The sequence below is a fragment of the Musca domestica genome, unplaced genomic scaffold (assembly GCF_030504385.1).
Source record: "Musca domestica strain aabys unplaced genomic scaffold, Musca_domestica.polishedcontigs.V.1.1 118, whole genome shotgun sequence".
Lineage (NCBI taxonomy): Eukaryota > Metazoa > Arthropoda > Insecta > Diptera > Muscidae > Musca > Musca domestica.
Genome location: NW_026712149.1, coordinates 833380 through 859685, shown reverse-complemented (window position 1 = coordinate 859685; position 26306 = coordinate 833380). Strand labels below are relative to the sequence as shown.

At 33.4% G+C, this 26306-nt stretch overlaps 1 protein-coding gene across 1 annotated transcript in view; it reads right to left on the bottom strand.

Annotated features, from left to right (window-relative positions):
- LOC101899402 (fez family zinc finger protein erm) overlaps nucleotides 1-25808 on the bottom strand; it is a 104948-nt gene extending 79140 nt beyond the window's left edge. The window contains exon 1 of the mRNA XM_011292259.3: nucleotides 24151-25808. The gene's annotated coding sequence lies outside the window, so the exon portion shown is untranslated. The remainder of the gene's footprint in view (nucleotides 1-24150) is intronic.
- Nucleotides 25809-26306: the final 498 nt, after the last annotated feature.

The following is a 26306-nucleotide window of genomic DNA, read 5'->3' as shown; positions in this document are numbered from 1 at the left end:
CCCATCTGGGATGCATTTCCAATGCATATCCACATGGCATTGAATGTGGCAACCGTTTTCAATGGTTTCAACAAAAGATCGATGAGTAAATGTATTTTTAAATAAAAATTTGGAAATGTACTCCTTACAGCTTATATTTGACGATTGATCCGCCATAGCAATATTCAGTAAGCACTGATATAGCTTTACTGTGTTAAGCTAAATCTGATTCCATATTATAACACTTTAATGTTCGGATTTTTGTATTTTAGGAACTCTGTGCATAAAATGATAAGTACAACACAAATACAAGTGCTTTCAGCAGGCGTTATTCTCTCCACACACAATCAGAACATAATAGTGTGACCCTCTGCTCGGTTTTGGAAAAGAGCAGCGCTCGCCAACACCCCGCCCATAGACAGTTCACCACACCTTAAACACAATCATAGTTTTGTGTGCAAAACTCACCATCGATCAGTGAAGAAGGGGGGTCGGCCACTTGATTTCAGGATTTTTAATTTCGCCAAGAATTAGAACACACACACACAATGTTTACGGAGAGAGGGAGAGTCACGCTCTCAATGTTCATGTCTGTCAAACATAAACAATCAAAGTCTGTGTTCAAGGTAGATCTAACAGGTAACCGCTTCGGCGAATTGCTACAACAAAGCAAATTTTGTGGTCCCCTCAAATGTCAAAATTGGCATCTAAGGCGAAAAAACATAGATTCGCCATGACATTTAAAGGTTGCGGCAAATTTGTTTCAACCAATCAGAAACGAGGTGTTTGTTTACATTTTATTTTGTGTGCCTCTCGTCGTAAACGAACGTCGCAATAAGAGTTTTTATTGTAAAACAAATAAGAGTAAAATAAGTATTAATTGTGGTATTGCGATATTTTTTAACCCAAGAAACTTATAATGACTATATTTTACTGCAAATGGCAAGAGTCGAATTCTTGCACTACTTCCCGTGATGTGCTTTGGGAATTTTAGATGTTGAGGCTAACTTAATTCTTAAAGCTGCACTCCAATCTAACGTCCTTCCTTCATTTTCTTTTAATTTTTTTACTGGTTTCACTCTAAACTTGCTCTTAAATTATTTAAAATATTATAAAAAAGTACTTTTAGGGAAGACAACATAAACAAATTTGTTGTTGCATTCATTTAGGGCGAATTCTTCATTACAACAATTTGTTTTGACATTTAATGGTGCCGTCAGCTGGGCTGATGCGATTACCTAGTAAATCTACCTTGTCTGTGTTGATTAGTCTGGCCTCGATTAGAGCCAAACATTGAAGGCAAATTTGTTGAATTGTGGGAGAGCGTGTCATACAAGAGAGAGAGATTGTGAGAGCAATTGTTTGTAAATTAGGGAGAAATATGAAAATAGTTTTGGAATATATGAAAAGGGTACTAATTTGTGGTTTTGGCATGTTATTGACAATATTTGCATGTATTTTGAATAAGGTAACTGATTAGTATTTAAGAAACATAAAATATTAAAAAAAGTTACATTCCTCCAATATTTTATTGCATTTTTATTTAAAATATAATTATTTTATATTAATGCACATTATTAACAAATATTTTTTTTTTGTAATTTATATTTTTTGCCTTTGCCACAAGCCGGGCCCTCTGATATTTTTCAAACCAAAAAAAAAAAAAAAAAAAACACTGCACCACATCAGTGATAATAACGGTCAGACCCAAAATATAAAATAAAAAAATTGATAAGAAAATAATAAGACCACCAATACTTTCTAGCGATTACGTCAAAAAAAAACCGCCACATGTGTGTGCACATATATTCCCCTTGCGTTTGATTCATAAAATACCCACTATAATTGTAAATAAAATTTAAATTTATTGTTTTTGCTTTTTTCAAAGCTGATGTTAAAAATGTCAAGTTTAGTCAAATGAAAATTGATAAGACTGAAAATCAATGCCTGGGAATATAGAAAGAGTTCATTCATATTCATGATTGAAAAAAAAATATATATTCAATAAACAAAGTACAATTCGAAACAAAATTCCAAAACAATGTCATGTAAGACCACTTGCAAGTTTCGCATATATGAAAAATACCTTCTGATGGGCTGTTATGCGTGGAAAATCTCTTGGAGGTCTCTAATGTCAAGAAACCCTTTTTCACAACTTTTATGGTATGGAAGACCTCTCTAGGGTCTTGTGGGCATAGGTGGCCATTAAAAGATCTGCTGTGAATAGAAAAGTCCTTCGAATTCTTAAAAGATCCTTTGGAGATATTTCAGATCCTTAAAAAGGATCTTATGTATAAAATAAGATCCCAAAAAGGGATTGCCATATCTCTTCAACATATCCGTACAAATCCCTATTATACTCCTAATTTTTCAAATAAACAAACCCTTCGTTTTCCACTTTGCACCACAACTCAAACATGTTTTGTCTCAAGTACTAAATAATTAACGTCACTGCTGACGTTACTGGGGGGCAATTGTTTTCATTTGTTTTAACTTTGACAATGGCAAAACAACGACAATAACATTTCATATTTATGAAGTGTTCGACATTGTTTATTTATGACCACAACTAACTAGTCCAAATATTATTTGTTGTTTGTACGCTTTATAACCGGTAAACCACCCACTGTCGTTTGATTACTGACTCCCCTGACTTGGCCAATTCTTATCAAAATATCTTGAAAACAAAATGTCTATAAAATCTATTGAAAAGTAAGTTATCAGTGGCAGCTATTACGACTTTATATTTTTTTTGTATGCCAAGGCATTATTGACGTCATTATATTAGAGCAATTAAATTAAATGAAAGAAGGTACTAACATTTAGGTGGTTCGGGTGTTGGTGGGGAAGGAATTTCCGCAGAAAATAACCTACAGTAATACGTATAACAAAGATTTCGACGTGAGATTAGTCATTTGATAAAAACAAAACAAAAAAAAAACGAAACTCATAATAATTTTCTAATATTATTGGGGGTGTTGTTATTTTCTTTTTTTTCAAACGGCACTTGAATTCCAACTTGCCCCATGCATTTTTAACACAGATAATACTTATCGCTGATATTGTACCATAAATTCACCGGGCCAGAGAGCTCAAGTGGAGGTCGTTTTATTGTTGTTCAGTGTGTGTTTATTAAGATATCGTACTTTGAGTTTTGTAAATTGTTACATTGGACATCATAACCCAGTAGAAATCGATATGCATGTGAAAAGTTTGACCATTCGAATTCAAAACGGTATAAAATACCTCGCGATAGGACTTAACTAGAAAATATATTTTTGGTCGCAATTGAACCATGCAGCTAAGAGGGAACTAAGCAGATTGATGGTAAATATCGGTGGGCACATCTCTAACGAGAGGTGACTACTAATGGAGACTGTTTTATGTTGTTACATGAAATCTGTACCAATGTGAAATCTGGCCTGGGAGCACGTTCGATGGGAAGAGATAACAAAAACTGTTAAAAGTACAGAGAACGACGGCGTTGAGAGTAACCTCTGCATACCACACAGGCTCAGAATCGGCGATATAAATTATAACAAGTATAATTCCTGACGATTTGGTGGCACGAGAGCAGTTGAAAATATTTGATGCATAACATTTTCAATATGAAGCCTCAGAATTTGCTCAAATAAAAGAGGAGACAGTCGAAAAATTACATACGTGCTGGAATCGAGAGACGAAGGGTAAATATGAAGCCTCAGGATTTGCTCAAATGAAAGAGGAGACAGTCGTAAAATTACAGACGTGCTGGAATCGAGAGACGAACGGTAAAAGACCAGACATAAAAGACAAAACGAAATCAGGGATACAAAAGCTGTTGCATTTCACGAATGCTTCCCGAACATGACCATACGGACCATGCACAAAACGTTCTTCTCATGCAGTCCTTTTAAGTAGATCACCAATCAGAAGAGGAAGTTTAACCGATAATATAGCTGCAAAAATGATAGAATAAGAAGAAAACTGGAATGCCATATCCAAATTCTGTGAACATTTATTAAAAAAAATGACGAACCCCTCAGACCTAGAAATGAAATACGAAAGTATTGCAGAAGCTGTCGCTACTCTTAGAGGTTTAGAGGTGGGCTTTGAATTTTTCCCAACTGCAAGGCAAAAAAGGTAATTCTTGTTCCGCAAAATCCAAAACCTTTACAATATTAGCGGGTTGTTTTTAATGTCAACCATTTCACAAAATTGGAATGCAGTATCTAAATTCTGTGAACGGTTATCTGGCTATTGTCGAAAAAAAAAAAATTATGATATTTTTTCATGGTATATATTGCATACCCAAATTTCTTTTGGTCAGAAACTGACAATGAAAGTTGATGTAGAATAATTCATCCTTTGATACTTTCTCCAAAAAGTAAAGTATAAAGGGATATTTTGACTTGGAGTGGAAACCTGTTCAATTTACACCAAAAAAATAAACATATAATTTTCACTTGTTGTAGATAAATTTCGAATAGAATTTTCTTAAAAACTACTGTACCCAAATATATGGTTTATTCTGAGATTTATAGTAAAATTTTGTGTAGATTAATTTCTCCTTTGACATCTTCGGCCTAAAAAGACATTTTATGTTACTTTCAGCCGTCAACTTGAAAAAGACCGAGAAAAAATTGGTCAAAAAAATTATGGAATAATTTTTTTTGAAACATTGGTGCCAATATTTTTTTGATATGTATTGGAAATAGAGATTTCTTTTCTTTGGTGATTTGATGTAGAGTACTTTTGTCTTTCACGACATCTTCTAAAATGATTTTTTGCAGGAGATTTTTGCCTAAACTCACATAAAGTACGGTTTTAACCCTAATTGTAGAACGGTAGAATTTTATGACAAATAATTTTGTAGAATATTCTGAGATGCTAAGATCCTCTTTAAAGGGAGTTTTTCCCCATATTAAATTTTTAAATAAAAATATTAAATTTTTCGACTAAAATAATCGTCATATTGTTATCTGTAATATTTCCTAAGACTCTACATACCTTAGATCAACGGATTCCAAAGAATTTCAAAAAAATGTGAATGAGGGGGAAGCTTTCTGACTTAATTTAGGTTACTTTGAGATGTAAACTTTCAAAAACACCGACACACGTGTTTTCTATTTTTAGCACTACTTTTATAATCTGTTGAATTTTCCCTGTAATTATTTTTGTGTTGCACAGTGTTATTATAACAATAATATCTATTATTTTTACTACTATCGTATTTATTGTTATTAGTATTATTATTAACTGAATAAGTAAATTAAATCAGTTATTATAATAAAATAAGCATGATCCCCCTCACTTCAACGATTACCACCAAACGTGATTAACATTTAAGTTAGGAAAATGGTTGTCTCAATACTTAGCGTTTTTATTCTTATATTTGGTTATGTCGTTATGTCGTTAATGCTTATTTAGGCCTAATACAAAAATATACCAACATACAAAAAAAAAAGTTTTTTGTATTTTTTGACTTACAATATTGGACCCACTATGGCGAGCAAAGCGACTACAGCAACCAAGAATAAAAAAAAAACAAACATTTGAAAACCAACCAATCAACCAAATGGTTATATGTCTTGTCTCCAAAATACATTTTGTCAATGGCTAATTATGAAAATTGCCTATAACATTCAATGCTAAGTAGATAGATTTTTTTCTTCATTCTAAAATAATGATGGTGATTTAGTTTTAAAAAAAATGCCTCCTTAATAGGCTATATAATTATGATTAATGTTTTTTTTTTTCGTTTTTCAACAAAAAATACAAATTTATGGAAATTTAAAAAAAAAACCTAGTCAAAATTGTGATTCATTAGTTACAGGCCAGCATGGAATTGTTTTTGTAATTTTGTTCTACCAAAAAATCAAGGGAAATAAAACAGGCCAATTTAGCTGCAGCTGAGTAACAAATCAATGTTATGCAAAATTTTGTTTGTTTAAAACAAATTGACATTAAATTAGAAAAATGGCAAGGTTGCATAAAAACCCAATTTAAATAAAAATTCCTGAATAAATAATTTAAAATAAAAAATACGTTTGGTCATGTCGAATTTTTTATACACTCCTCAAGTTTTGCACCAATTCAGCTTAGCTGGAATAATAATAAAACAGATTGTTATTGTTTATGAGATTCCAAGTTCTTTTACAAACTCTGCTCAGCCCAAATTTAAAAAAAAAATACAAATTACCAAAATCTTGTCAAAATAGAATTTCTTAAGAAAATCACATTTCAGGCACACGTCTTTTCCTCAGTATTTAACCCCCACATTTTTTTTTGCCACCAAAATGACTAAACACGATTAATTTACACATTTTTCCAGTTCGCGGCGGTCAGTTTTGTCACTTCGATACACTTCGATGACAATAATCTACATGACTACACAAGATATTTTATTGCTGTAAATTTAATATATATCACAATGTCACAATACATCCAACCAGCCAACAAACCGACCGTTTAGACCTGCGGACAAATTTGAAAAAAAAAAAAAAGAAGCAATTCACTAAATACTGCTAATTGAAGGGGTGTGATTAACAGAAACGAACGTTTTTTCTTTTTTTCAAAACGAAAACAAAAAACCCCATAAACGAGGCGTAAATAAAGCATGGCCGAACAAGAAATGTCTAAATAAATATTATCAAATGAAACCATGCTTGGCAAGTGGACCCCACCCCAGCAAAGTCCAAAAATATGTTTTTGTGGTTTTCCGAGCGTAATTTGTATTTTCGAATTAACACTTTCCTTCGCATCGATTATTATCACCATAAAAACCGATAACACCAACAACATCATCATTCCCATTTCCAGTACAATCATTAACATGAAGGTGATGGATACCGGTATTGAAACTCCAAATGATTTAATTTAGACGAAAATGCAAGCCAACCAACCAACCAACCAAAACAAGCCAAAACTAATTTTTGTATGAAAATCAATTCGTTTTCGTCTATTTCCTCTGCTGTTTGGGATTCCAGCAACGATAATTAACAGTTCCTCTCAAAATAATCAAAACCATAGCTAATTAAAAGTTAGAGAGTTCATGTGAAACAGAATTCCCCTGAACTTGTCAAAGCTGAATTAATTTAATATCATCCCAAGTCAGCTGAGCTGAATTATTTCAGAATAAAAGTATATTGAAATTAGAAAAACAAAAAATAAACCAGGCCTGAGTTATGATTCCTTCAGCAGATATTGGCATTTTCATTAATATTGGAAGTTGAAGTCAGTTGAGGGGAATTTCATTCAAATCAGTGCCGGTTTTTTTTCAATAATTGTGTGTAGAACAGGACTAGCCAACCACTGCCAATACAAAAGCTTGTATTGTGTATGTTTCACAGACATAATCATCGAGAAAGTAACTCTCTCTCTTTCTATCTCTCTCTCTCTCTCTCTCTCTCTCTCTCGGTAAACATTGTGTGTGCTAATTCTCTGCGAATTTGAAAATCAAGCGACCGGACTTCAATAAACAAAACTATGATTGTGTCTAAGATGTGGTGAATTGTCCATGAACGTTGTGTTGGCGAGCGCTGGTGTAGAGAGAATTACGCTCATTGAAGGCACGAGGGGCTGAATTAGCCTAGCCCTGTTTCAATAGTTCTTATTGAGTGCGTGTGGAAAAATTTACGCTCGCTTTACGCTGAGTGAATGCCTGTCACCCCACCAAACTAAAATTCAGTCCGATTTTTATATCCTAAGAAACCAAAAGAATTTTCCGAGAAACTTTTCCGAATTAGGTCCAGTTTCGATTCAAATAGCGTGAGTTTTTTTTTTCTTTATTCTGTACTGAAAGTGAATTTGTGTTAAACATACTGTTACTAAAAAAAAAAAAAAAAAATAAATAAATAAAAGAGCGCTCGGCTAGAGAGAATCTGCTCGTTTTCGAGACTAAAATTCCCCCACTCAAAAACGAACAAAGCATGTTCGCCCATATTCGAGCGTAACCGAAAAATAGAGGTTGCTTGTTTTTTTAACTCCAGGAGTGCTCCCGAGCGAGCTACACTTTTTACTTAAATGCGAAGGAGTTTTCTGGAGATCTGGTTTCATGAGAAAAGCATGCTCGCCCTTATGTTAAGCGAAACCGAAAAATAGAGCTTTGCTCGTTTTTTCCCCGAGCGTTTTTCTCTCTTTATTCGAATTCGAGAGAGTTTTCTGGATATCTGGTTTTATAGATGAATTTTGCTGAAGATCAAGGTGCTTAGAACGAGGGAGGGAGAGAGAAAGAGAAAAGTAGGTCGTTGTGACAATTTTATGCATTTGTGTTTTTTTTTTTTTTTTTTTTGTTTTTGGATCGTTACATTTTCAATGAAATGGAAACCATAGGCATTATTTATATGTTTGCTGGATGTTGACATTTCGCGTTCGAAGTCCCGAAAATGCCTGCCTACTTCCAATGTTAGTGACCAAGTATTGGAAATTATGAGAATTATCCTGATCAACAGATTCGACTTCTGACCTCACGTAATCTATGTGCTGTTAAAAGCCAAAAATGTGAATTACACCTACCGAAGGGTGTTCCGAATGCGATGAAGACTGTAACCGAATGTAAAATTGTTTATCTAACAGCAAGTTATTCGAGCCATAATAACCTATTCATTCCTCCTCTTGGACTGTCGCTGAATGTACAAATGTTTTTGTAGCAGCAAGTTATGCGACCCATAATAACCTATTCCCTCTTGGAAAAGAAGGATTTTGGCATCGTGTTTAGGAAAGAGAACATCAATTGATTACAATGGAATTTACAGAAGACCGCCCAACAGGAATATCAATAAGTCAATTGAATTTAACCTGATCGACGTTTTCATGATGAGTAATGCTCTCAACTTCCTAGAAACTCCGTAGTAAATTGGACAGTGTAGAAATTCCTGCAAAAACATATTTCCAACTTATCCTCTTCTTCCTGCTTTATTTTTGTCAACTTCGTTCTTCCCTAAGTCCCTATATTGTATGGATGGTTTTTTTTCGTATTTTGTCCTTTCAGTTTTCCTTTTGTCATTACATAAAATATATATATGTATGTATGCATGTATGCATGTATTTATGTATGTTCGTGTTAACCCTTGTTCTGATATATGTAATTTTTTAAAGCCATTGAATAGCTGTGTAATCATGTAATGAGTTGCATTGTCCTTGCCGGTAATGAAAATGAAAAGATGCCGACACAAGCCTAGATATTTTCCATTTCGCCCAGCCATCTTTGGTCCTTTTTGTTTTTTTTTTTTTTTTTTTTGTGTCAGCGACCGGACAATGTGGTCAGTTATAAATAACATAAAACGTGCCCAATAAAAGTAATTTAATGTAATGTTAAAATAAATTTTAAGCCGAAATCAAACGAACGACAAGTAGCCACATATTTAAAGGGGTGGACACAATTTAAAAGGAATTTAAATAAATGTTGAATTAAAGTCAACACTAAAAACTGGAATTAAATTTCAATATTTATTGAAATATTATGGAAAAAATTGTAAACTGAATGTTGAGTATATATCAGCTATGGAAACTAAAAGTCGTATTATTTCTCAATTGTTATTCGCCGAAAAATTCACTTCTTATTTGGTGTGGCCTGTCCCTATTAAAATAATGGGTTGGTAACCCTATTTTCGCTAGATTATGCAAAGAGTTACACGTGTGCTTCTCCAATATTTGCTGATATGCATATTCTACATGTGAGTTGCTGATTTTGGCCAATTGATGGCCAAGGAATATTTTATAGCACAATATTCCGCTCAACTTATTATTGTAAAAATTTTCGATTTTTCCTCAAATTATATTCTATTGATATGATATAAAGCTGAATATCACACATATATTTAATTGGCACAATAGTATGACTAAGTTTTCCAGCCTTATTCCACATTGTTCCATTCCTGAATAACGAAAACAATTCCTTGCATCGTGATTTATGCTGGAACTTCCAAACACATACACACACATGACTGACATACATGCATGCGGAATTCTTTGGAACTTCCTGACACAGCAACATGTCTAACCATGTAATGTAAACATGCATTTTCCAAAGGTTTTCAAAGGAAATCCACTTGTTGCTCCAAAAATGCCACCCCATCATCATCGTAGTCATACACATACACACACACACACATGCACAACCACTCTGGTTAGCCAAGTTTTCAAGGAAAACAAACTAGCAACAATAACAACACCAACAACTGGGGGAAACATAGGCCATATGTACAAAAAACAAAACCTAGTTACATGAGATGTTATTGTCGATGCTGTTACGGATGATGGTGATGGTGGTACCGATGCCGATGCCGATGCCGCAGTTGTTGCCATTGACAACACCAACACCACGTTGTCGTATGTCGACTTACATATAAAATAACAAACAACGTCTATAACATGCAAGTCTGTGACATCTCAGCATAACCACCAACACCATGCTTGCCACCAGCTCATCACCTCATCGACCACATATGTATGTATGAATGTATATAGGTAAGTTTGTTTACTAAATATTTAGACTGGCATAATCTAAGGCCATCCTTTTGCAGCCAAAGAAAGATATGATGTGGCTCTTATGGACAAGATCACTTTAGGTCTTTTTTTATTTTGTTGTGTTTCGTATTCTGTTTTAGCGTAAAGGAGGCTATTCATCCCAGCATAGATTTGATTTTTTTTATGGTTGTGTTATAATGGTGGGATCACGAGTTCTGGTGATGCATTATATGCCGTACATGCGCTAAATGTTTAACGCACGTTCGTCACTTGCATCATGTTGGCGGTTGGCTGGCTAGACAAACAGCCAGCAAAGAAACGAAGGTGGAAATAGCAGCAGCTACAAAAACAAGAAAACCCATATCGATGACCAAAAATAAGTGAAAACAAACAATTCAAATATGCCAAGTGCAGAGGAGATGGGACATACAAACACAGTTCATACATTTATGTAAGAATGTATGCAATTGTGTATATTTGTTATTGTGGCTGGCATTGTATTTCAAGTTTGTTGCAAATACGCAACATGTAGTAGAGACCTAGTGGGCCACGAATTCGCAGTGACCTGGAAATGCAAGAAAAGTGGATTTTCATTAAAAGTAGCATACTTATACGATTTATGACAATTGAGAGGACTTTAGGACTTTAAAAATATAACAATTTTATTATGATCTCCTCTACAACCTTCCTTTGAAGGTAATCTAAATAAAATATATAAAGTTATTAATAACAACAATTGTTGGGTTTTGAAAATCCGACTCCCCAATATATGGCCCCACATCGGGCGCTAATCTGACAAACTTTCAAAGCATACTCGTGAAAGAAAATTCTTGGATTTTCAATCAATCTGGCTAAAACTCCTGGGAAGAATTCAGTGATTTCATTGCATGATCCCATGTAGGGCGCCAATCAACTAAAATCCCTTCATAAACTCCCTTTGGCAGTTAATAAGCAACAAAAATTGTTGGATTTTCAAACAATCATGATAAAATCTAATCCAAAATGTAAAATTATCACGTTGTTGGGCCTTACGTTGGGCGCCAATCAAGTAAAAATCTTTCTTAGCCTTCCCTCGAAGTAAATGGGCAAATAATTGTTGTGTTTTGAAACAAGCTGCTAAAAACTACATCAAATAATGTTGTGTTTATGTTGCATGGGCCCATGCTAGGCGCCAATCAGGTGGAATCCCTTCATAGCTCCCTTCGGAGTTAATTATTGTTGCGTTGGCAAACAATATGTTAAAATACTGCTACGCAAAAATAGATTATTCGTTGGGCGCCAATTAAATAAAATCTTTTCATAAATTTTTCTGGGAGTTAATTGACATAAAACTTATTGGGGTTTCAAACAAGCTGCTATAAGCCCCTCGGAAAAGTATAGTAATCGGTTTACATAACCCCACGTAGGGCGCCAATTAGTTAATATCCCTTTATAGCCTCGTCTTAGAGTTAATGGACAATGTTTGTGTTTTCTAAGCATCTGAGAACAATTTTTTTTGCAAAAGCAGAGTGATTACATCGAAAGACCCTATGTTGGGCGCCAAGCAGGTAAAATCCCTTCATTGCCTCCCCTTGGAGTTATTTACGTAAAAACTGTTGGGGATTTAAGCAAGACAACTTCTCAAATTAATAATGAAATGACATTGTATGGTACTACTATTCACAGTTCCCTTTTTGAGTTAATGGCAACGACAAATGCCGCGTTTTTAAATAATCTGCTTAAAACTACTCTGAAAATTGGCGTCGTCATGTTGCATCGCCCTTCGTTGGGCGCCAATCAAATAAAATCCCCTCATAACTTTCTCTTGGAGTTAATGCTTAGATGCTTAGAAAACACAACTAAGTAAGATCCTTTAATAACCTAACCTTAGAGTTTACGGGCAACAAAAATAGTAAAACTCCTTGATAAAAACTCCTTGGAAAATCAGAGTGATTACGTTACATGGCCCTACGTTGGGCGCCAATTAGATACAAATTTTCATTATCTCCCCTTAAAGTCGTTACATCAAAAAGGTTTCGGTGTTCAAACCATCTGCTAAAAATTACTCAGAATGATTTCTGTAATCGCAAAGCATGCCCCACGTTGGGCGCCAATAAAACACCGACCAAGTTTATTTTGAATAAGCATTTAGTTTACAGCACTGTTCACTATTGTGAGTTGAAATTGCAGAACAAAAGATAAACAAAAAGTTAACAACGTAAATTAATATTGACATTCCCCCTGATTTTCTAAATCTGGAGGAAGACTTAATGATTGCACCAAGGCTTAAATATTATCTGTAAGACTCTTTATTGAAAAAAAATTAATGAGTTTAAAATAGGAATCAATGACGGTCATGAAAGTGGCACCAATTCAAGTTTCAAATATGAATTGATGGATTTTCCCAGTTAAGATCGGAAACTTTGTACTATTTGATTAAACATTTTTAAATCTGGATTGATTGATATTCTCAGTAAAAGTTAGAAACTCAGTATTATGGAATTGTATACCTTGATTTCTTTTGTACTTTTGTTTTGTCATTATTTCATTTCTAAATCTGTAGGTATCACAATAAATTCCTAGATACATTCATTGCTTTCAAATCAAAAATTAACCACAAAATATTAATTAGTGAATACAAACAATTCTAATAACCCAATGAATTTAGAATTGACAATTTAGCAAAGTTTATTAACCTTTATCAGGATAGAGAAGAAGAACACACAAATATTTTAATTTGCATTTAAGTGACAAAAGTTAATTGTGTAAAAATTCCGTTTTGAAATTTTTTGCCATACTTGGTTTTGGAACACACGCAGAGAGAGAGCGGGAGAAGGAGAAAATAAAAATCAAATTATCTCAACCATTTATTGCAAATCATTAATTTGCATTTAGAAAAGTACCGATTTGATTTTTAAGGCAATTGTTCTGCCATTTCAATATAAAACATTTCAAATTGAAACATTTACATACATGTTTAACAAGTAACCATCCAGGTAGCTGGAACCTAGAACCCCTGGTTTTAGAGGCCAGAGACTGGACTCAAAGATTCACTGATACGATTAGCATTCTAGAAATTAATTAAAATTCTTGACGACAAAAAAACCGAACCACCAACAAACCATTTTGGTAAACAAATTACAATTAAATACAAATAAGACCATATTCAAACGAACAAATCGTAAACGGACGAGGAAAAATGCAATTTCGCACCATTTGGTCATTGTCAGCAGCAGCAGCAGGAGCAGCAAGAAAGCCACCCTTTAATTGCTCGTAAACACAAGAAACGGTGCGTAGCAGAGTGGGCACATAAATATGATGTATGATACAACCTGCCGTACCAGAAATGTAGATCACCAGCCAACCATCCAGCCAGTTAGGCATAGAACCATTTTCATCATCAGTTGAAGAAGAAAAATCGAATTGGAATCAACTTGGAAAACCAACTCCAATCACAACAACAACAACAACGTGAAAAAAATAGAAAAGAAGATTGATTACATTGTTGACGACAATCGAGTCAATACCAAAACTGAATATTGTTGTTGTATGATTGTCTGCCAGCTTTGCTGGATGCTAAGAAACGCTTGGTGACGATGATGATGGCGAACGCTAAAACGCATCATATGACAAATTTGTATGCATTTCTCTATGCGTCAGATGCTGCAGCTGATTTGGGAGATGGAAACTGGTTCGTGTGCCACAGCAACTATTGTTGGTGTTGCTGTTGGTTGGTTGCAACGCTGTGTCTGATATTACGTAGACCGAATTGGTTTTAATGCTACATAACACAAGTGTAAAGCAAGTGCAACCAATTAAATTGTATGTCATTCATTAGTAATTTATAACCGCATAAGTAAAAAGAGACAGACACACGGCAGTGGGACAGATCGACAGACAGACATACAGACATACACGCATGTTCCACTGCAAAGCACAATGCACATCATCCACCAGTGAAGCCCCCGTAAAACGTAATATTAAAAGGCAAACAAATGCTGATTAAAAAGCTCCCCATGAACATTATCATTATTATCAATAACAACAACAACGAAGATTTCCTCTTCTCTCACCCTCTTCATGATCATTATCTGCAAGATCTATGGAAGTTAGTTGGCCAGTTGAGTGGTTGGCTGGCTGGCTGTCTAGCCTTGTCTGTTGTCAGTTTCCATCTTTAGTCGGCAGACAAAACATGAATGTCGTCTAATGCCCAATACAATGGTGGAACATATTCATTATGATGCTGGGGCTCAACGGCATCTTGCAGAAGTGTGCTGAATTTGATTTATCAACATTTTGTCAGAAATTGTAAAAATTCCATGTAAAACTCAAGCTAACGCCGTCGCACTATAAAGCTGTGAAAAAAATATATTCTTTTTGTTCTCAACATTTTAAATATATTTCATAAATGTTTTCACATCGATGTTCTTATGGCTGGTGGTGCTGCTGCTGCTTTTCAACAAAATTAAAATAAATGCCTCATAAATCTTTATTTATTTACTTAAGCTGTCGTTTCGATGTTTTGCGTGGCTGTTGCCGTTGCTTTTTTCAGCCGTATGACCGTTCAAAATATATTAAGATTGATTTTTGCGATAAAATTTGGCATCACTGTGTTGATATTATTGCCGGCGATTTGTGGCAAGTTGTTTTAGACAATTCTACCTTATAAGGTAACAAAACTATTGGTTAATAATGTAATGTTTGGGTTTTTAATTTTATTTTTTTATATATACTTTTTTCGATCATGCAATCGTAGCCGAAAGTTAAATATTGCTGGCCGTCAGTGGCTGGTTATCTCCAAAAAAACTTAAATGGTTGAATTATGATAAAAAAAATAAAAAAATGAACGCAGTTTTTAATAAATCAATTTAGCTCAATGCATGATATAAATCTAAAAGGTAATGAAAACGACACTTAAGCTGAGCTCTATAAAAGTACGAAATAATATTTTTTTATTTCACAGAGAACAAATATTTTCTAACGGCTACATCAAGAAGGGTCATTCGAAATTTTTTTAATCATCTCAGACAAAGCTAGGACCTAGAGACTAGATGAAAGAATAAGTAAAATCAATGTTTTTCGATAGAAAAAATTACCACCATGCCCTTTCAAGAAAATTCAGAAAATTATCAGAACTTAACTTTAATTAAGGTAGAGCGTGCCTTGGTTTGGCCAGGTTTCCCATTCTCATTCTGTAAAAACGCATTTGTTTTATTTTTTTATTTCGGTAACAACAAATATTCTATAACGTCTATGGCTCGAGTCGTGAATCTGGAGTAAAAAAATATTAGAAAATGTTTGTATCGTAGCTTTAGAATATATTCAGAACTTTATCTTATTTAAATCCGGATCCCAGTCTTTTTTTCCCTTGCCATTTAATTTCAACATACTTTATTTAACGTTTGCGAAAATGTTTTGCATTTTCCATTTTTGACTATATTGCCGACGCTAAATTTCGAACTGGCGATCTTAGCTTTTTTTAGGATTCAGATTGGCGGGATTTTGTCCATATATTTAATGCAAAAAAAAAAAATAATTTCACTATTCATTTTATTGCGAGAGTACTGTACCCTCCATCGTTTGTAACACCTCAAAATATATATTTTAGAACCCCATGACATATATCCTTGATCAGCAGAAAATTCTATGTCGGCTTAGCCATGTCCATCCGTCTGGCAGTCTCTCTATCCGTTTGTGGAAATCACTCCTGCTTCCGAAGCGTAGAACTTTTGGTATTGAGAAGAACGTTTTGGTATAGCCCTCATATAACTTAACCGGCAGATTTAAAATGTTTGGTCCCAATTTTAAACCCAATTTACTGTTCCCAGTGTGTAGAACACATCCTTGCAGAAAACTGTGCACATAGGTCAACTATTTGGTATAGACCTCATATAACTGTTCCTCCAAATATTTAATTTGAAGATTTTTTCACACTTCTAACCAGACTCTTTTCGAATTTGAAATTTAGGTACCACCTCCTACGACAGAAAATTTTCTATATAGGTCCACTTCTTCGCTAAGCCTCTATTTTACGGATTCTCTCTATATTTGGTATTTTGAAGATTTTAGACATGTCGTTCAGTCAAATTATTTAAACGTTGATATGTGGTATTTGCAATAGGTACTACCTTCTCTGATTGAAAAATATCCGAATAGGTCCAAATTTTCGTATATTCCCGTAAATTTCAATCTCCTATTGGGCGCCATATCCCAAGAAAAAAAATTGCATGTACAGCCCACATCTTGAAATATCCATATAATGGTACCTTCCGATTTTCGTTTTTTTTTACTTTTGTAGCAAAATTTTTCAAAGAAACTATCTCAAATTTGGAGTTCGTCATAGGCTGCTTTTTATGGCATTTTTAAGACGAAATTGTTTCGAATGTGGTATTTTGGAGATCCTTTTGGAACTACTTCCTATGACAGAAAATTACCTGTAGAGCCCACATCTTGAATTATTTTTCATAGGATCCGCCTATATTTTCGATGATTTTTGATATTTGATGATTTATGTTGCATTTTTAGATGAAATTGTTACGAAATTGGTATTCTGGAGCTCCTATTGGATATCACTTCCTGTGACAGAAAATTACCCACCCATGACGGCATCCTCATATATCCATCGTATAATGGTATCTTCCGATATTCGGTTCTGTTTTTACTTTTTAGCCACATTTCTACTTAAATTTGGCATTTGGAGTTCACCATAGGCTCCGTCTTGTCTTTCTGTATAGGTCCTCGTTTTTGTATAGCCCTCACATAACTGTATCACCCGATATTCGGTATTTTAAAATTTTTAGTGGAGGGTATTAAAAGTTCGGTTCGGTCGAAATTAGCTGCTTTTTCCTTTGTTACGGTTTTTCTTTCGTGTCCTTTCCTATATTATTTTTTGGCCTATCGGTTATGTAGAAGATATGTTGTTGTTGAAAGTGAGAGATTTCCTTCGGCTCATTTAGAATCCAATGAGTTAACTTTATAGGTTCTAATTGGAATAAAACTCTGACTCGATTTGTTTTACAAGGCAAATACCGGTTTACATTTTTTTTCAAAAACTTATGAGAATGAAATTTCCTATGTCTGAGTTCAAGGTACGCATTAGACGAAAGAAGGTTATAGCACCCAATGAAAAGTTTTTCCAAGAGCCCATAAAAACGGAAATACCCATATTCAAAATCAATTACCGATATAAAAAAAAATTTCCACTTTTACATTTATATTTATATAAAAAGTATTACTAATATATTATAATTGCAAATAAATACTAAGTTCTTAAGCTAACCATATATCTTAAAAAGTCCGCTGATTTTATTTAATTATTTTTTTGGAATTTTTCTTATTTTCAAAGGAAAGTAACTTAAGGAAAACAGTTTCCTTTGGATGTTAGTTATCCCTACAATTCCCGTTATATTTGATTTTAATTTTCTCTTCTTGATATTAAAAAAAATTATATATTTTCAACTGTCTCAGAGTTACCGCCCACATTACCATATCAATAAATTTTGCCACTTTCTTTTGTGTTTTAGTTTCAATTCCCCTCTCTCCCTCTCACGCACACACCCAGCACCCAATTGAGAATATTATCAGGCAATCAATTAATAAACGATTAAATGAAACCAAAACGATCTCAATGTACGAATATTAATTTATTTCAATTTGCAATCAATAAAGAGAAAACTATCGGCCATATCAAAATAACGAACGAAATTACCACTTCATCAGAACCATGCGGTGTCTGTGAGAAATGCTCCCCCATAGAACAAGACAATTATGATGAAGATTGGAAACACAAATGTCCAGAAAAAAATTAACAATGGTTTCCCAGTAGGCAGTGGGTATATTTTATATATAGAGATGGCAAGATTGCCGCCAGATTTTCAAAATCATTGGATATATCAAAATCCTTATGTAATGTTGTTTTAGTCATAAGAAATTTTTATTATGCATTTGTTTGTAACATGGGATCTTTAAGAATCACTTGAGTCGATTTATGCATTCAGTCCGTCCGTCCATGTATTCTTGTGAACAAAATGCAGGTCGCATTTATTATCCGATTGATATGTAATTTTCCAACAGTATTTGTTTGGCCCTGGACGAACCCTACTGAAGTTGGTGGCAATCGGTTCAAATTTAGATACATCTCCCATAAATATATCTTTAACCGATTTCGGGTTAATAGAGCACCAAATGGTCAATATCAATCCAAATGACGTGAGTTTTGGCATATACGACCGAATTCAGTCTAGAAGCCAGCACATTAAATTTGGAGGAAATCGGTTCTGATATAGCTATAGCACCCTTTTATATGGTTCATCCGTTTTGGACTTAAAGTCCCACACATGCGTAACATGCCTTCAGCAACAATGATATTTGCTACCAGATATCTTATATAGAATACCTTTACCCAAATTTATAGAGATCGGCCCGCCCGACTTTTGACTTTTCCTTACCGTTTTTTTTTTTTGTCAGCAAACAACAATAAATAAGTACTCCATTTAACATCTGTTGTGACATGATCACAGCTGATCATTAGATTAAATGTCACAATATTTATTGTGTTTGAAATCGCATTACGAAAGTCAAAAAGGAGTATGCACAACGATTTTGAAAAGCTGGGGTAATACCTTACTATTACGCCATGACTGTGATAAATAGAGAACCTATTTCTTGTGCCGCTCTAGATAAAATCGAAGGCAGGGCTAGAGAGCAGAGAGTAACAAAAATGGAAGAACATAACAAAGTGCGGCTCTCTGCCCGGCCCTGATCTAAAAAATTACTATAACTCATTACAAGGTTAAAGAAAAGCAGAGGTTGCCAGTAAAAGGATAGCAGAGGTTATTTGTGGAAAGATTTCAAGGCTAAATAGTGTTATCTACTTGTTTGGGATTATCTTAATTTTTGGAATCGGCTGTTTAATTTTGGTACAAAAAAAGTAAGGTATAAGTGCAAACACAAAACTAAATTGACATTTTTTTACACTTTTGCAACTACTTGCTCAAAAAATTCCTATATTAAAAACACTGCAAGCGCGTCTTTTTAACAAAGTCTGCCCTATATATACCACGCCATATAGTACATCGTCATTGTGCCGTTTACTACCAGTAGTATGTTATTGTTGCTGCTGGTGTTGTCTCATTTCATATAGGAATGTATGTACATATATATAATATTTTTTTTTTCATTTTCGAACTGATTGTCAAGTTTGACGTCAATCACCGCAATGACACCGAAGACTCCAAAAAAATTAAAAAAAAAAATAAGTATAATAAAAACAAAAACCAAAACGAAAAAAAAACTCAAAATGAATGAAAAGCAAGCACAATAACAAAAATAGCTCCAAGAATAGCCAACCCAAAGACGATCCTCAAGCCAACAACATCAGCGATCACAATCAATTTTTGCGTTCTGTATATAATTGTGATTCTATAACATTGACGCACAATCTATGGCGGGTGTATGCGAGCGAGCGAATGAGTGAGTGAGTGAAAACAATTACGCCTGCCTTTGAATAGTGAGAAGCAATTATGGGATGTAAGATTTGTAGACTAACAACAAGGAGTGAAAGAGAACAAGATGAAGACTTTTAAGTTTCAATTTCAATTGAAGGCTTCAACTTGAAATTAATATCACAGACGCCTATGTATGTATGCTGACATGGAAAATGTTTGTAATCAAAATGATTTCTAAGTATTCGAAAGTGGTTTCTAGGGAATTACTTCACAGCAGGTTTTTTCTTGTGCTTCGAGAATAATTTAACAATCATACTCTAAAGACCATATTAAAATGAGCGCGTTGAGCCTTTAAATGTGTTAAATTTTATCGATAAAACAAAAGCAACGAGCAAGGGTTTATCGATAATGAACACCATATTTTGCTTTAACCCCTAACTGTCGAGGTGAAATTTTAATTTTACAAAAAAAAAAGTTTATTTAAAAATATTTTTGATAATTATTTGCTTTAGAAGTATAAGCTTGTATATTTTAAATTACAAAAAAAAAAAAATAAATAAAAACGTTCTTTTCCATTTAAGTAAAATAGGTACTTTTATGATTCGCAATAGAAAAGAAATTTTCAACAAAATGTAAAGAAAGAGTAAAGTTTACCGCCACCTCCTTAGTTAAATATTAAACCAGTAAAGAAAGTCTTAAAGTCGGGCGGGCCGACTTTATGACACCCTACACCCCATTTACATATTTAGTAGAGCTTCACGTAACTAAAAAAGGTTTTATGGGGGAATTTGTGAGAACTAAATCATACCAATTTTGATTATAGTTATAATTTAAAGTCCAAAGGAACTAATATATGAGAGGAATATCCTCCTCTAAATCGATTTCAACAAACAGCTATATCCAAAATCTCAGCCGATCCCGATAAAATTTGGCAAAGGTATTTCTGAACTGTATTTGTTATGTTTCCCCGAATATCGGTGTTAGGGAGTGCATATTACGGTTGTGAAGAACAAATATAACAAATCGCATATACAATATATATGGTTGCTATAGCTATGTCTGACCCGATTTTCACTAAATTTGACATACTTTTTTCTAGGCTCAATTTGGTTGTAAGTGCCAAATTCCATTCCATTGGGCAAATATTACACACTTGATGCACAATAAAAGGAAAATCGGACGAAGATATATATGGGAGCTATATCTACATTTTGACCGATTACATCCAATTTCAATAGGGTTTGTAGATCAGGCAATAAATGCGACCTGTACTTTGTTTACTAAAATACATGGACAGACGGGCGGACATGCATAAATCGGCTCAGAATGTAGTTCTATGCAGATAATAAAAAGGCTGAAGATCGAATAAAGAGGCTGAAGATCGAATAAAGAGGCTGAAAAAAGGCGAAAGAGAGGAAATCACCTGAAAATATATTTATGGGAATAGAGAAGGATATCCAGGGAATGGAGAAAGATATCCGGATATCCAGGCGATGATATCAATAAAAAGAGTTTATTTGAGAAGTTGGGTGATTGGTAACGCAGACATGGACCCTCAAGAAAGTGCTTTGAGCAGTTATTGGTAATTTCAAGTGAAGAACAAAAAGATTTTCCTTTGAGTTCTGATAAGTTATATAAGAAAGAAGAAAACGCAATAGTAAATCATGTCAAGTTCATTAGAAAAATATAACAAAATTGTTTTAATTTTAATGTCGACGGACTTCTTTTCTTCAGAAATAAGTGTGGCCAATCTTAGTGAATAGTACAAATATTGGTGCAAATATATAAATGAATTTATTTTAAAATTCATAAAAGACGTAGTTACAAATGGATTCAAAATAGGAGAAAAGACTTTAGATTTATTAATGTCCTCATTGTTATTGGTCTGTTCCAGAACGTGCAACAACCTACTAGTTTGGATTTTTTTTTTTTTTTGTTTCATACCATAAAGAAAATCTGTTATCGTAGTAAAAACTTTTACATTCTTGCAGCTAAGATTTAATTTCTTGCACAATTTTTTATACCTGCGTAACTGTGCACGTAAGATAAGATCTAAGACATCTACTTTATTGTGCAACCAAATCGTGTATAAAGGAAAAGATGGGACATTTTTGAAAACTAATTCGAATTATATGCCAAATTAGCATTTCCAAAAATTGAGCAATAAGTAGAATTTCTTATTGGACTTAAACCATTTATTTCTTTTATTCTCTATCAATTTGGAATTTTTCAGAAAATCTTCCAAATCAAATTTGCTTATTTTTTTTCTCATTCCTCTCACAACTTGTAAAATATTTCCAATCATTAATAGCCACACGTTTTGTGTTAATTCACTTTCCATGCAGCATTTCGATGACCTTGCAGTTTTTTTCTTTTTGTTTGTTTGTTTATTGAAATAATTTAATTTTCTTTTATTGACAAAAAAATTCTTTTTAGTTTATTGGCGCTTTAGTAATTAGATCCCGCAAAGAATTTAGTAGTTTTTTGTTTTTCCCCAATTTCTGCTTCCCATATTGTAATTTAACCTACGTCTATTTTCATATGATATGCCTTCTTTTTAGTTTCGTAGCACCAGAATTGTTTTAATTAGGGTTGCAGCAGATGATTTTCGCAGAGTTAGTTTTTTTTTTTTTTTTTGAGTAATTCTATACTGAAAAATGATCTGTCTTAATGGAAGTTGTTTATGCTGAAGGTTTTTCTTGGACAATTCAAATTTTTCTTGCTGTTGTAAAACATATATTTCCATAAGTTGTAATAGTTGTAGTTTGGAATTATTTGCCAAAAAGATGTAAAATTGTGAAAAACGAAATGCTTGAAAAACAAATTGTGAAAATGAAAATTATTGCAATTTTTTATTGTCTTTGGTGTTAATAGATGTTTGTATCCTCTCCAGTAGGCAGGTTAAGTTCGATTTTAGCGACATTATTTACCGGAATTATTTCAAACTTCCTATTTGAAGTTCGCAAAAGGTACTACAGCCTATGACAAAAAATTTTGTAAATTTTGTACCTCCAGATATTCGGTATTTTTATGATTTCAGCAACATTATAATGCGTACTACAACCTATGGCAAAAAAATTTCGTATGCAGGTCCAGGTCTTCGTATAGCCCCCATATAACGGTACCTCCCGATATTCCGTATTTTCATGATTTAGCGACATTATTTACCGGAATTATTTCAAATTTTGTATTTGAAGTTCGTAATGGGTACTGCAGCCTATTAAAACAATGTTCTAAGCAGGTTCACGTCTTCTTGTTGTCCCCATATAACGGTACCTCCCGATATTCCGTATTTTCATGATTTTGGCGACAATATTTACCGGAATTATTTCAAATGTCGTATTTGAAGTTCGTAATGGGTACTACAGCCTATTATAAAAAAATCGTAAGCAGATTCACGTCTTCTTGTTGTCCCCATATAACGGGTTTCAATTAAGTGGTAGTTTTCAAATATTGTTTTTGAAAATTTTCAAGTTCCTTCCAAAAGGTGGAGGGTATTAAAAGTTTGGCCCGGCCGAATTTAGCTTCTTTTTTACATGTTATGTCATAAAAATCGATTTTCTGAAATTATCGCGACTTCCATTTTTTGATACAAATATTCACATTTTGTCAATGACCAAGGCAATGATGAGAGGTAATATGGGATTTACAAAGATAATTTGTGAAAATGTAAATATGCTTCTATTTCTCAAAATATTAAATATAAATGTAGACAGACACTCGCTGCATTTTTTTTTTTTTTTTTGCACTTAATTTATGAAAAAATTATATCTTTTACTTCTGGATATAAGGCCAGTTTTACTTAATTTTTGGGGGCAAAAATGCTGGCCATATGAAGGGAAAAATGTTATAATAAGGAAAATCGTGTCAATTAATACCTGAGGTTTTCGATGCATTCAGTATCCTTTGTAAAATTTATATAAGACATGCTATCTATTCCAAAAAATAGCCATTAACAATCCATTACAATTCAAGAAAATATATGTAAATAAAATTAAAATAAAATCCGGAAATTCTTTCAGAATAAATTTCCAAGATTGAAAAATTTATCCATTTAAAAAAAAAAAGAAAAACTGTCAAATCCGGATTTCTAGCTATAAAATGTTATTTTAACCCTCCTGTGCCATTTTCCATACCCTAAATACCTCTTTCGCTCAAATCACAATGTCACAAAGTCTGGCTTGAAATTCACATCTTGGTGCGATATTCCGTTTAGCGTCGGCAAACAGTTTTAAACACGTTTCAATTGTTGTCTTTCAATTTTCCTTATTTATTTATATTTATTTTTGCAACTTACCTTATTAATAATAGTGAATAGTGAAAAATGTTTAGAGTAATCCAATAGAGTATTTTCCAAAGCAATAGGTGATGTTATAATAAATTACTAAGGGTCTATAAGAATTTCCTTTTTTTAGATTTTTATTTGAAAATATTTTTTTTTTTTTTTTTTTTTTTGCAACGAGTTAGTTCAGTTTTTCTTTAGTATTTTCCAATACATTCTAGTTATATCACAATCTTCCTTTGAAGATATTCAATTCTTTTTTTTAGTAAAATTTATCAAATTTTAAGTGCAATTTTATTTAATAATATTGGTATTTTGTAATTTTTATTGGCAAGCATTTGATTTAGTTGGAGCGTAGTTCACAAAAATTATTATTTCATTCTTTTTTGGAGTTTTTTTTTTTTTTTTCTTAAAAAAAAAAAACTTTTAATTTAAATATATATTTTTCGTTGTTTTAATTTATAAGACACTTTTGTTTTATTTCATTTTAAGTTTAAACTTTTCTTTAATGATTTAATTGATTGATTTTTATTTGGCAAGAATAGGTTGAGAATTGAAATTTGTGTGTGTGTGTGTGTGTGTGAGTGTTGATTTTTTTGTTTTGGAATTTTACATTAATATTTTTCGCATTATCTTGTAAACAAATGATTTCGTTTTTAAATATTCATTTTCAATTTTTTTTTAGATACTTTTATTTTCCAAAGAAAAAGTTCTGGTGCGACGAGATTTCGAAATTTTCACAGAACTACAGAACAACCGAACATAAAACCGATAACGCGTTGCACGCACAGTATCCGTCAACGTGCAATCAACAAATAACGTTACACTAAACAACAACGATTTTCGGTTCACAATCCCAATGCTGACGATGACGACCACGGCTACGACTATGATGATGATGGGCGATGTGGTAGGTTGGTTGTTGGTGGTGGTGTTGGTGATGGTCGGTTGGTCGGCCGTTCGTTCGTTCGCACGTAATAGTGGTGGTGGTGGTGTTGGATATTTAGTAGCAGCCGCCGCTGCTCTTCAATTGTAATTGTGGAAAACTCTTTGCAATGGTAGTGGTAGTTGTTGCGGCAAATGTTGATACAGAATGATTCGCTTTGTTTTCATCACAGTTTCGAATGAAATTCTTGCACTCACACTCTTGCACGGATTTTAAATCTCTGAATTGTTTTTCTTAAGATTTTCCAAAAAACACACACTCGCACAAGGAACAATGGTAAAAGAAAAACTAATGATCAGAGCCATAAATCTCTTATTATCTTTTCTTTTGTTTTTTGTGATAATGTTACAGGAGCAGATGCCGAAATTGATATTGATTTTTTTACAGACTACACTTTCCTGTTTATATCTTTTGTTATAAATAAAAAAGACCGGCTTTTATTCATAAAATATTATTAACCTGCTTTTGCACTCCCACAAAAAAAATCGCTTTAAATTTGCAATGTCATATGAGAATTTTTTTTTTCACGCGCTCACAACAAAGCTTTCAAGCCGTATGTATTTGTTTCTACTTTTTTTTAAATCTCTTAATTTAACAATAACAAAGTTTAATTAAACAAAATACAAATATTCGTGCGTTCTTTTTGTTGTTTCTTTATTTTACTCTTCACACACAGATTACGCGCGTACGGTTCTGACGTTGAACCGACACTGCTTTAACAGAAACTAATGGCAATAGCAACCTTTCTAAATAGAATAAGCCCAACAACTTCTACCAACACAACAACAGTACCGGGATCCGCAACATACAAGCACACCAACCCACAAAATCTCCCAACAACACTCAGGCATTACGGTGTTGCAAGGAAAACAAAAACACAATATCACACACACACACACACACACACACAATGAACCACCACAGAAAGAGAGCATTCGAGAGAGCAAGCACTAATACAGTCGAAACGAAAGGTTTTATTTCACAAAACAACCTCTCAGATAATTTTACGGATAACAAGCATTGTATGAATGAAACAAACTGTAACCACGTGCAAATTTGTATCTCCACAGAATACGCTGCTCACACAAACTCTCCCACCACACAAAACACAGTGGTTCCAGAACTATATTTTACCAAACATTTTAATTGGAATTTGTTATTTTGAAATTTTCAGGCATTAGAAGGTTCCCAGAAAAATGTTAGACACCCATTTTAAAATATTGAG